This window comes from Primulina tabacum, chromosome 9 (genome assembly GCF_025594145.1).
Source record: "Primulina tabacum isolate GXHZ01 chromosome 9, ASM2559414v2, whole genome shotgun sequence".
Taxonomy (NCBI): Eukaryota; Viridiplantae; Streptophyta; class Magnoliopsida; order Lamiales; family Gesneriaceae; genus Primulina; species Primulina tabacum.
The window spans coordinates 28,485,922-28,500,126 of NC_134558.1; positions in this window are offsets into that span (position 1 = coordinate 28,485,922).

The following is a 14,205-nucleotide window of genomic DNA, read 5'->3' on the forward strand; positions in this document are numbered from 1 at the left end:
AATGTCATTTAACTTCAAAAAGTGTTTAAACATGTAGCTTGAACATACGAATCATGTAAACATGCAGGTGATAACATTATAAACATTAAAAATATTTAAACTTACAAACTTGAGACTTGACGACTGAACTTTCTGGAACTGGCGGTGGCACAATTCTTTGCAGGAACATTACTCTGATACCAACTGAAACGTCCACTACTCGTTCTTCATTAAACTATACAAATTTTTTTTTTCTCTTCTATTCTATCCATTCGGCCGAATCCATAATTAAATATTTAAAAATACTTCTGCACCATTTAAAATAAATCCACCAACCATTATTTAAAAATCCAAAATAAAGAAATTCAAAGCATCAAAATCGTAAATCGTCAACCAACTGAGCTTTAACAATTTCAAAACTAACTTAACTCTAACATCCCCGCAACAACCTCACAAATCATCATAAATCATAAAATATTAAAAGTACGTAAAACATTAGCATAAGTCATATAACATTTTTCATGTGTAAAATAACCGTTTTGCCCATGAAACCCTAACTTTCTCAATTTATTCTTAGATCTTAAAACGACGACCTGAATCCATCCAAACTTAACATAATACCTTAAAATACACCCATAAACATTTCATTGATGTAAACTTAAGCACCTCGACTAATTTCAGAATTCGTTTTACAACCTAAACGTACGCCACAGTTTTAACTCGAATCGACTTGAAACTTAATCAAACTTGACCAAACTAGAACCATAGTTTATTAACATCAAGCGTGCCCTATGCAACCCAAATCAAGCCATTTCAAACCCTTGATCAATCCTAGAACCTTGCTGGAAAAATTCTGCCCTAGTTTCGAAACCCTAGTTTGAACAAACCCTCAACTCCTTCGACCCTAGCCCATGGCCGACCCAACTAGACCCTAGCTGACCATCCTAGGACCTATACCAAAGCCTAGACAAGCTATTGGACCAAGCCCTAGATCCCCTACACTACTAACCCTCAACCCGTGACCTAAGCCTTGCGCGTCCCCTTATCGCATGCACCTTCCCTAGCCCTTGCACTAAACTTCCCTCAAGCCATCTAGGACCACAACTAGACCCCTTAGGACCCCTGTACATGACCCAACAACACCCCATAGCATGCCCCTTCAAGCCATCTAAAACAAAAACATTAGTCTTGTTAAATCCCAAATTTTCGTTCAGCATGTTTCCCTACCTTGTCCAGCCCTTAGCCATGCCCCTATGGACCCTTAAACATGTTGAAAAACTTCCCTTCCCACAGCCCTACCATGGCAGCCTCTTTGTGCATCATAAACATTAATTTAAACATAAAAACTCAAGTTTTTTCGTGTTTTGCCATAAAAATGAAAATAAAAGGAAGTGAATCATGTTTTCATGCGCACATGTATTAACACATATAATATGGTATGAATTATGAGTGAAGGAAGATTAAGGTGTGCCTTTACGTATTTCATGCATGAAAAACAATCCTTAACGCGGGGGATATTGGCGGAGAGACGGGGGAGGAAGCTAGATGCATTTTTCCTTCAACCTCACGTGAACTTGCCTTCAAAAATGTGGGTGTGTGTCTATGTGTTGTGGAGGAGGGGCGGGGAGAGAAAACTCTAGGTTTCTTGTGTGATATGAAGTGTTTTATGGTTTAAACACTCCCTGATTTGATATAAATAATTGGGTAGGAGTTTAGGCTCAATAACCTTATTATAATAGGCCCATTATAGTGTAGGTAAAATATTTCGTTCAGGAAAGTTTTTGAAAATATTAGCCGAGTTCTCAAAAAGTCCTTATTTTCGTCAAAAATCGATTATCGGTTTAAAATATGACTCGGCGCATAAAAAAATCTCAAAAAGCACAATTTATAAAATACCATATAAAATATATCGTATATTAAACAATTAAAAATAATTATTTAATAAAAATATTTTCTCTTTATGGTCTCCGGTCTCCATTATTCGATCACGTCTCGAATAACCCTTAAAAACACAGTTTTATGCATCTTGCTAGGAAACCCTATTTTAAACATGTAAACATGCCTACCACATTTAATTAATGCAATTAAAATAATTTAATTAGGTATTTTTCATTTTTTCTAGATTTGCATGCAGTTGGATTAAATAATCAGATGTTGGACCTTACATCCTACCCCAAAAGAGGTAAAAAGAGGGCACTTTTTTATTTTTCTGCCGGCCCAACTATCAGTTCCTTTATGGTGCCCCCATCCCTAACAAATATTGAAAACATGATTTCTTTTATGTCAAACGCTCCGATTCCCGGTAGATCTGCTGTCGTTGGCACGATGTTCTTATTGAATCCCATCTCTCCCTCTGGGCATTCGCAAGGGCTTCATTTGATGATGTATCGTTTTCTCGTGGCCAAGACGCATCAGAAATTTAAAATTTTAATTTTCGTCATAGATAAATTTCTTGAGCGCCGTATAGTTATATATCTATTCATAAGGCTTTTATTGAATGTTACCTTTAGCATTTAACATTTGATCCAACTATTCCGGATTTTCAGAAAGGATAACTCTTCTTGTATCTCTCTATGAAAAATCAATTGTATTTATCGTTCTTCAATCTCCAACAATTAGGTCTACGATTGAAAACTATTTTTCTCTTCTAGATCGCACTATAAATCTAGACGAAATTTGCATTGAGAATCAATAGCTTGGAAACAGTGGAAATCCGACAGTGGCATGACGATGATGTGGCAGGACATCGACGACGTGTGGTGGTGAGAATGGTGCTCGGCCGAGAACTACTTCTCAAGGAATAGGGATGACCAAAAAATAGTGTAGGAGAGGACGTCTTGTGTTTAAATTTAACATGCAATTTCATATTTATAAAATTTATGGATTATATAGAATCTCATTATGATTCTTGAAAAAAGTTTTGACAAAATAGGATACCTATTAGTAGGTGTTTGAGTGGGATGATGCTGCTCAACTGGCCAAAATTTCTACTAGTATTTTTATCTAAATAGGACATTATCTTGATAATGTAATATTATTTCGATAATATACAGATAATGAAATCCAATCTATTTACAGTTTGATTAAGATACTCCTGTCCTAAGACGCAAAACTCTTACCGGGTGCTTTAGTCTAACTATGACACCTACTGGTTAGAGTTTTACTAGGATACTCCAAGCCTAATTTATCAAATAATAAGTTAACATGGTTTCATAATGATCCCAATAGACGATCGGATATCATCGATGTGACGAGTGTAAAAATTTTATTTCCGAACTTTTAAAAAAACCATTGAGTCATAGTCAACTGTTCAAAAGTTAACTTTTTACTGACTCAATTTTGGAACTTCTTCACAAAATTCAGGCAGTTGTATTCTCCTCACAAATTCAGAAGTCATGCTAACTCTCACAATTTTCAAATATGGAATCCACTTATAAACATATTTATAAGGCAAGTGTTTTATCTCCATCAAACTTTGTCCTCAAATTCAACTCCTTGAAGTTGATTATAACTACTAGAACACATAAATTAATACTTGTGAGACCTTATGTGGTTCAGGGATAAAACTAGTCGTAGGTTAACAACTCATATGATTCTAGACAACATGAGTCTCTTACAAGGACTTACTTTGTCAGCCCCATTCCTTGTATCAATCTCTTGATCGCAAGAACTTGAGATCAGTTTTCTTATTGCATCCATCGAGTTATCGTAAAATAATCTAGCAACATCACCCCATGATTCCTTAGGTATCACTGATATTGCCAACAAGAAACAGTAAGTTATGGTTAGCATACAATACACTCTCTTGAACTCATATATCCAGACAGAATCTGCAACCATGGTTTTATCGAGGGTAGCATATGAATTCTATAGCTGATGCATCTTTGAGTAATCATAGTGGAATCGTATGCGCAACTAGAGAATCAATTTTCTCTAAAGCACACTTCTTACTCTGGAATACTTACACTATTAACTCATCAGATCACATAGGATTTTCACACCCGTAGGTGGGCTGTGAATCCAAAAATACAATGAATCGGCTCCTATGTATCTCAAAAATACACCCAACCTCGCCATCTGATGATTTTCGTGGAGTCTTTAAAGAAGTCAAAGTTCAGTACTAGTACGTAATGTCTCTATGTTGTCCTGGATCAAAGGAATAATGGTGTGCAACTATAACCACATACTTATCCACTCGATAAATGATAACCACTTGAAATTTGTAAGGGGGATTGTTAAGTGACTCATAACATGAGCACTTATCATGTATGATGGGATATCTCTATCTCCCTACAAGTGAAACTTGTCATATAACATCATAGATTCTAGTTTTGATTAACCTTTATCCTCATTTTAGGAGGTTGAATAAGGTAGGAAAGAGTTTAGAATATACAATAAATTTTAAATAAGTTTCCTGATCTCCATGACTTGTACGACCTTATTGTACTAGAGTAAATTCAAGGTATTTATTTTTGAAACTCGCATGTGTATACAGAAAAAGCAAGTGCCAGAATGTATTTAAACATAAAATATTATTAAATAAATAATTTTTATTATATAAGAATCAGTAAAGCCCAAGACACAAGTTGAATTGATGGACACCAACTCTAACAATCTCTCACTTGTCCTATAGCCAACTCGCATAGATCTTAAACATATTGCTTCAAGATGCTTTTCAACCAATGGTTCCTGAAGGGTCTTCGTAAGTGGATCGATAATGTTATTTACAAAGGCGACTCTTTCAACTGTTATGTCTTCTATTCCCACAATCTCTTGGATGATGTCGAACTTTCTCAATATATTTTTGGATCGCTGAGTTTTGCTTGTAACCTTTCCAAGAGACAGGACCACCATTGAGAACGAATACAAAACTAGATGTTGATTTTGAATCATCCACATTTAATTAGAATTTAGAATGAGTTCGAATTCCAAATTTAGTTATCCACCATAGACCATGAACAAATTCTTAGTCTCTCTCAGGTACTTAAGAATATCCTTCGCGACTTCCAATGAAATGGATCGGGGTTCGACTGATATGTACTTGCAACACTCAATGAAAATGATATATTATGTCAAGTATATATCATACCGTATATAATATTACTAATAGCAGATGCATATGGAATGTGTGTCATGATTTTTACCTTCTCATCCATCTTAAGACACATACTTGGATAGTCATATCGTGATACATTGGTAGATATCCTCTCTTGGATTATTCCATAGAGAATCTCGTTAGTATGATATTATTATAAGTGGTTTGGTTGAGTCCTAGATCCTCTTGATCTATCCCTATAGATCTTTATTCCTAATACATATGATGCTTCACTTATTTCCTTCATGAAGAATTTACTACATATATATAATTTAGTTGATTGATGTAATAATACATATTTTCCAATTAGTATTATCATCAACAAAAAGTACTAGGAATGTCACAACATTCCTACTAACTTTCTTGTACATACAAAATTCGTCGAGATTCTTAACAAAATCAAACTCTTTGAATGTGTTATCGAATCTAAGGTTCCAACTTCTTGATGCATGTTTGACAAAATAAACCAATATCTGAAGTTTACATACCTTGTGCTCACTTCCTACTGATATGAATCTTTCAAGTTGAGAAATGCAAATATATTCTTTTATATCACCATCAAGGAATATTTTCTTCACATTCATTTTTCATATTTCTTAGTCATACCATGCTAATATGGCTTGTAGAATCCTAATGGATTTTAATATTTCATTTAGAAAAAATTTCACAATAGTCAATTAATCCTTGCCTTTGAGTATATCTTATTTTTACCAGTCTAGTTTTGAAGGTTACTACCTTCCATATGCACCTTGTATTCTACGGTAACGATTCTCTTAGTTGGATCTACCAAGGATCAAAATTGGTTCAAATACATTGAGTTCATCTTAAACTATATGGCTTCAAGCCATTTCGGTGAATCAGACTAGATATTGCTTCTTTGATGTTCCTTTGATCACATCTAGGGTTAGGCTCATCATGACCTCCTTCAAGAAACAGATTAACTTCATAGGTGGTCTTCACATCCTTCCAGATCTCCTAGAAGTGTTGTATCTCTTTGATTCGTTGTTGGAGTGTAGGTTCTAAAATCATAGGTGTGGGTGCTTCTCGAATCTCATCGAGTTATATTATCTTGTCTTTTGTATTTATTAGAAACTCGTTCTCTAAGAAGATGAGATTTCTAGGGTCTGATATTACTTATGTTGTATTGTTTTCTTGCATCAGTTTAAAATTTTTAATTTCTATATTTTTAAATTGCTTTGATGTTGTATGGTTCTAAATCCATTCACAGAGAATTTATTGAATGTTACCTTTAGCGTTAACTCTTGGCTCCAACTGTTATGGATTTTAATCAGAGGTAATACTTTTGTATCTCACTACGAACAATGAATTGAATTCGTTGTTCTTCAATCTCCAACAATTAGGTCCACGATTAAATATATGTTCCTTTTCTAGATTGCACCAGAAATCTAGACGAAATTTGTATGGAGAATCAATAATCAAGAAGCGGTGGCAATCTGGTGGTGGCACGACAGCTGTGCGATGGGGCAACAACTGCGTGCAGTGGTGAGAGTGGTGCTCGGTCGAGAATTCCTTGTCAAGGAGTAGGGATGGCCAAAAACTAGTGTAGGAGAGGAGAGAAAAATTGTCTTTGTGTGCAAATTTTGCATTCAATGTCTATTTATAAAATTCATTAATGATATAGAATATCATTAGAATTCTTGCTAGTAGTTTTGACCAACTAGGATACCTACTAGTAGGTGTTTGAGAGGGATGCTTTGTCTCAATTGGTAAAAAATTCTACTAATATTTTTATCTTACTATGAGATTATCTAGATAATGTAATCTTATCTAGATATGATCTAGATAATGTGATATCATATAGTTAGAGTTTTATTAGGATACTCGAGTCCAATGAGTCAAACTTTTACCGAGCATTTTTGTCTAAATAGGACACCTATTAGTTAGGGTTTTACTTGGATAATCCATGCATAATCTGTCATCAAATCAACTCCTTGAATTTGATTATATCAACGGGAACACAAAAATCAACACTTGTGTGATCCTCAATGGTTCAAGGATTCAACTAGTCATGGGTTTACAACTCATGTGATTCGAGACAATTTGTGTCCCTTACACGAGCTTACCCTTGTTAGCACTGTTATTTGTGTCAACCATTTGATCACATGTTATATTTAAGGTCTTTATTGTGAGAATCCAAATTTTTGTGCATGTATTTATTTATTTAAATATAGATATGTATAAGAATTTATTTTCGAGTTAAGATATTATTGTAGAAATAAGAATTTCAAAAATATTAAATTTTACATGATATTTGAAATTTCAAGCCAAAAAATACATGAAATCCGAAATACAGTGCAAGACATGTAATAATCTTGAAAATAAAGGCTGAGATATCCATCAAATTTCAAAGAGAATATTACATACAAGACATTTTTTCTCAACAAGGAAGCTAGAAAATTTCAGTGCAGTCTAGATACATTATGAATCTGTACAAAAAATCAGTCTACTTTCAACCATCCAGTCCAAGGTCAAAATTCAAATTTTAAATATACTTGGTTGTAACGTTTTTCAATTTATGGCATGATATCATGAAATGTTCAATATCTTTTAACTTTAAAATCCTAATACAATTTTTTTTAAAATTCGAAACATCCAATGTAAAATAACTCAATATTTCAAAACCCTAATTTCATAAAAATCCATAAATCGTCAACCACAAATTCGTACTTCAATTTTAAATTAATAACGACAAAACTTCAAAATAAAGCATAAAATCTTTAAATAAATAATCTTGAAAATTTTTTACTTCAAACTTTAAATCTTAATCTAATGCGGAAAATAAAGTCCCTAGGTAGTGTACTGCAGGACCTGATCCACTCAAGCGTCAGTGCCTCCCTCAAAATCATAATGGCCTTGGACCATTCAAACCTAGTGAGTCTAATGATTCAACACGTTTTAATTGTAACTGATGACGAGACTAACTGATCAGGAGTTAAACTGGTCGATTGATCAATTCAACTGGTCCACATTAGTTCTAACTGATACCCTTTCAATTGAATACTTCAGTTCAGTTTTCCGTATGCTATATCAGTTCTGCGAATAACACATTCAGTTCTTCAGATCTGGTATCGGTCAGTTTGTCAATCTTTGACTCATCAGTTTGAGACTTTATTTTGAGAACTTTTGCTTGTTTACTTCAGTTCTAATTTGTCCATTAAGCTTGATAAATCTAATTCAGTTCAGTTAGAATCTTTCAGTTTAGTTATTGGTTCAGTTCAGGTCTTCTGATAGGTTACTGGTCAGTTTGTCAAACTCTGAAACTTATAAATTCCAACAAGAAGTGAGAAGAAAAATAACGGAGTGCTGAACATTTTTTACCATAATAATTTTCGTGTTTGATGTCTCACTTTGCTGCATTGCCGATCTGTGTTCAAGACACTCAAAGAACAACACTCGTGTGGAGTGTTGGTTAAAGAGTTCTTGGTGGTTCCAATTTAAGCAACACAATATTTGCATCTGTGTTTTATATTTGGTTTATTTTTATGCAATTTATTTCCTTGGGTTGACAAGTAATACAGCTTTTATACGTGTCACTAGTATTGGCTTTTGTAAACGATTTACAATTTTCCTAGTGATTATTTTTTCATGAGGTATTGTACAAGTATTTAAACTTGTATATATTTTTAATCTGTTATATTCTGGTTATTAAAGTTTACTATGTTTGATAAATAAGACATTTCGATGCATGTTGTGAATATGTGTTGACACCGACAGACAACACAAAATCTGATACCGACAAATTTATTGTTCTTTCACATAAATGTTAAACATCCCTTGCAAGTTGTATCAGAGCCAACTTTTGATATACTAAGTGTTGATTCTAGTTATTTTCTTGTTTATAGAAGCAAAAGTTCAATGTACGTGTTGTCTGCTCACTCTGCTTTTCGACCACTAATTCTAGAAGGATCCAACTATGCGCTTTGGAAAGTTAAGATTAGGGTTTACATTAAATCCATTGAAGAAAGGGCTTAGCGACGAGTTTTAGATGGTTGGTATTTTCCTAGAACTGTCGACATTGATGGAGATAGCCTCATAAAAACGGAGAGTGCGTGGACAATCGATAAAGTCCAAACCTCGAGTTTCAACTCGAAAGCGCTTAATGCTATCTTCACTTCTGGTGATGTCAACATGTTTAGCCTTATCACCAGTCGCATCTTTGCCAAAGAGAAATGGGATATCCTTCAGAAGCACTGCGAAGGATATGAGAATGTAAGCATAACCAAACTAAGGATGTTAAACTCCAAATTGAAAGTTTGAGAATGGAAGAGAACGAGACTATATATTGTTGAATATGATCGAAGACTACGTGATATCGCGAATGAATCCTTTAGTCTTGTTGGTCAAATGTCAAATGAAAGACTGGTTACTTGAGATCTATTCCAGAATGCTTCAACATTAAAATATGTTCTATTGACGAGTCTAAGGACACTTCTACGCTTAACCTGGAGGATTTGATTAGCTCGCTCAGAACATTCGAGATGAATCTAGACTTACAAAAAAGAGACAATGGAAAGGCTATTGCACTGCAAGTTTCTGATGAATCCTTCGATGGTCTAATTCAGGAAGTCAATTAGTCTGACCAATGTGAATATTTGATCTTGCTGATTACAAAGAAGTTCGGTGATTATTTAAAAAATATGAGAGACAAAGAAAATCATTTCTCCGTCTACCATTTCTGAAAAGAATATGAGACCTACACTTTCTCAAGGGCATCTTAGACTAATGAATGAATTAATGACTCGACCAGATCTTAAAAGACTCGATTCGGTATAGTGCCGAGAATGTTCTGGGTTCGGTCATTACGCAAATGAATGTGCCAACAGACTTCGTAAGAACAAAGGCATGACAGTCTCCTTGAGTGATGATGACTCGGAAGAAGAATATGAATCTAGTAAAAGAGAAGATCACTCTTCCTTGTCTGCTATTTTGAAGGAAAAAAGCTGGCGGCAAATCAACCCGCTAGGTGTTGCAACAACGGGTCGCAACATCACATCAAAATCTATGTGTCTCAATGCTAAATCTCTCGGTAACTCGAGCAATCAAGAAATCCACGATGTTGATCAAGATGAGCTCATCTTAGAAAGTGTAGACTATGTATGAAAAAGAAATAAGCTAAATTTGATCCTCTCAAAAGAGAATGCATATCTAAAAGAGTATATCTCAACTTGAAGTTTTGCTAAGTACAAAGTATCTTGAGCTTTGCAAAGTCAAGGATGATCTTGAGAAGAACTCAAAAACACTTGCAAAATTCAACTCAAGTTCAACAAAACTTGAATCAATGCTAATGAAGGGAAAGGACAGTAGAGCTAGTCTTGGTTATGTAAAAAGTGAATATGAACATGGAGAAACATCCAACTCGGGAGCACAATCAACTATTTTTGTAATGGAAAAGAAAGTCACTCTGATCTTTCAAAGACTGGTCCTTTAGTGTAAAATCTTCCAACTAAGAAGCCAGACTCAGTGCAAAATCCAAAACAAAGAAACTGTCGGTTTATTTGTCACTACCGTCATAATTTAGGTCACATCAAACCTTTTTGTTTTAAGCTGAGAGATGTCTACATGAACTGGCATGCAAATCGGGTGTTGCCCAAGGTTTTTCCCAACACCAAGCGCAACACAATAGTCAAAAAGTCTCATATGAAGAAAGTTCGGGTACCCAAAACTATAATTCAATGCAATGTCATTTATACGTCATTAAAAACTAACATTGTAGGTATATGGTATTTTGACAGTGGGTGATCACGCCACATAACTGGGTCCAAGGAACACCTAACTGACTATGTTGAAATAAAAAGTGGACGTTTAACCTGTCGAGGTGGTGCAAAAGGGAGAATCGTCGGGAAAGGAACCCTAAATGTAGATGGACTTCCTAAACTTCACAATGTGCTTCATGTTGAGGGAATCAACTCAAACTTAATAAGTATAAGTCAACTATGTAATGATGACTTGCATGTTAAGTTTAACCAAAATAATTGTGAAGTATTTGATAAAGCTAATATTTGTGTTATATCAGGATCTAGATCTGCTGATCATTGCTACCAATTGGGTGAAGACCATGATTATCGAAATAGCAATGTAAGTGAAATCGACTTATTGCATCAAAAATTGGGTCATACAAACTTCAAGACGCTGAAGAACCTTAGTAAGTATGATGTTGTACGAGTTTGACCAATCTAAGCTAATGAACAACATACGTTTGTGGACCATGCCAAAAAGGTAATCAAACCCGTGTTCCGCACCAAATGTTTCAACACTTTGGGACAACACGGTCTCTAAACTCTTGCACATGGATCTCACGAGTCCAATGGAAGTCGAGACTGGGTGGTAATAAATACTCATTTGTTCGTGTTAATAATTTCTCACGTTTCACTTGGGTAAGCTTTTTTATAGAGAAATCAGACACATTTGATGTTTTTAAGAAACTACATGCTAGGGTTACAAATTTGCTTAATCTGAATATTGGTAAGATCAGAACCGACCATGGTTAGGAGTTTGAAAATTCTCAATTTTCTTCTTTGTGTGATAAGAAGGGGATAATTCATGAATTTTCAACCCTTAAGAATCCTCAACAAAATGGTATAGCTGGAAAATAAAATCGAACATTGCAAGAAACGGCTGGGGTCATGCTAAGTTCAAAAATATCTCATACGTTTTTGAGCCGAGGCTCTGAACACTGCATGTCATATCTCGAATCTTGTGTATTTAAGGAATGGTTCCACAATGATTTTGTATTAGATTATCATGGGAAGGAGGCCAAACCTTAAATATTTTCATATCTTTGGATGTGTATGTTATGTGTAATTTCATCGAGAGCATCTAGCAAAGTTTGATTCCAAAAGTGACAAATGTATATTTTTTGGATATTCTACGAACAATCGTGCTTATCGAGTATTTAATCTGAGAACTAGAACGACTATCGAGTCTATTAACATTGTGTTTGATGATCTTGCAGATAAGGAATGTAAGACAATGGAGGATGATGTAGAAAGATTGTTGGACACGTGCGAGCCACTAACCAAAATTGGTGTTGAGGCTGGTTTTGAGCCAAGTGCTGCAACAACCAGCACAACACTGCCACTAAGCTGCACAAAAACAGTGGATAATGAGGATGAAGATGATGATGCGGTAATCAATGGTGGAAAAGAAATTTCCATCAAAATTCAGAAGAATCACCCATAATCACAAATCATTGGTGAAGTACATGAAGATGTGCAAACAAGGAAAAAGGAGAAAGTCGACTAGCAAAAAATGATCGGGTTAGTATGCATGAGCTCTGTATACTCCCAGGTAAGTCACTCTTTCTTCGTGTCATACCTTGAACCAAAAAATATTAATGATGCATTAAAAGATGAATTTTGGATCAATGCTATGCATGAAGAACTTGAATATTTTGTTTGAAATTATGTGTGAGATTTAGTTCCAAGACCTAAAAATGTAAATTTAATCGAAACTAAATGGATTTTTAAGAAAAAAACTAATGAAACGTGTAATGTCATTAGAAACAAAGTACGATTGGTTAGTCAAGGGTATACACATGTTGAGGGGGTTGATTTTGATGAAGCCTTTGCTCCTATAGCGCGAAGTGAGTCTGTCTGATTGCCGATTTCCATAGCATGCCACATGCGTATTAAGCTGTATCAAATGGACGTAAAGAGTGTGTTTTTAAATGGGATTTTAAATGAGGAAGCCTATTTAAATAAATCAAAACGATTTGAAGATCCAAATCACTTGGACTATATTTACAAGCTGAAGAAGGCTCTTTAGGAATTAAAACAGGATTCACCAGCACGGTATGGTAGGTTGACTGATTATCTGATTAACTTGGGCTTTAAACGAGGTGAATCTGATAAAACCCTCTTTATTCAAAAAATGAAGCATTTTTTGACTTGTCAAGTTTATGTAGATAACATTATCTTTGGCGTTTCATCCCAAAAAAACATGCTGATAACTTTGTTGGATGTATGTCATAATAATTTGAAATGAACATCGTAGGCGAATTAAATTTCTTTGTTGGATTCAAATTAAGCAATTGCATGATGGTATATTTTTGTGTCAATCCAATTATGCCAAGAACTTGATCAAGAAATTCTAAAATGAAAATTCTAAGCTCATGAGAACTCCCATGGGGTCTAGTGAGAAACTGTCCAGAGACGATGTTGCCGATGGTGTAGACACCACTCTCTACCGCATCATCATTGGTAGTCTTTTATATCTGACTTCTAGTCGCCCCGATATCATGTTTAGCCTCTGTCTATGTGCCATGTACTAAGAAAATCATAAAATATCGCATTTAAAAGCTGTTAAACGCATTCTACAATACATAGCAGGTATTCGAGATTTAGGATTATGGTACACGCAAGAGACCAACACAAATTTGGTAGGATTTTCTGATGCTAACTGAGCTGGTAACCTAGATGATAGAAAGATTACAACTGGAGGTTGTTTGTACTTTGGGAATAATCTGGTGTCATGCTACAATATGAAGAAAAATTGTGTGTCCTTATCCACTCCTGAGTCTGAATATGTGGCAGCAAGTAGTTGTTGCTCTCAAATTGTATTGATGGACCAAATGATTGAGGATTATGGCTTTCACATAGATACCATGATTATTTACGCTGATAATTCTAGTGCCATTGATTTTTCAAAAAAACCAGTCCAACACTCTCGAACAAAACACATTGACATAATGCACTACTTTATTTGAGATTTAGTTGAAAAAGGGTCTGAGAACCAACTGGCTGATATATTCACGAAACCTTTAGATTTTGAGAGATATTCCAACATTCGGAATTCTCTCAGCTTCTGTGCACAATAATAACTCCATGTATGTTTTCATGGGTCTTGCAACACCTATGACAACACCAAGCATGCATGATCGTTTATAGGGTGCTAGACATATTTCATATTGATATTCATCCTGTTTTTGTGAAAATTTTGAACAGCGATGGAAATTTCTGAAAGTTATACTTTGCTAAGTGTTCAATCTTCTCATCAAGTATTGAAGAGTGATTTATGATCAATCTAAGTCATTGAGTAGTTGATGATGTTCATGTATATCATGATATTGTCTAATGTGAAAGTGACTTGGAAAATATGAGCAAAAAAGAGAA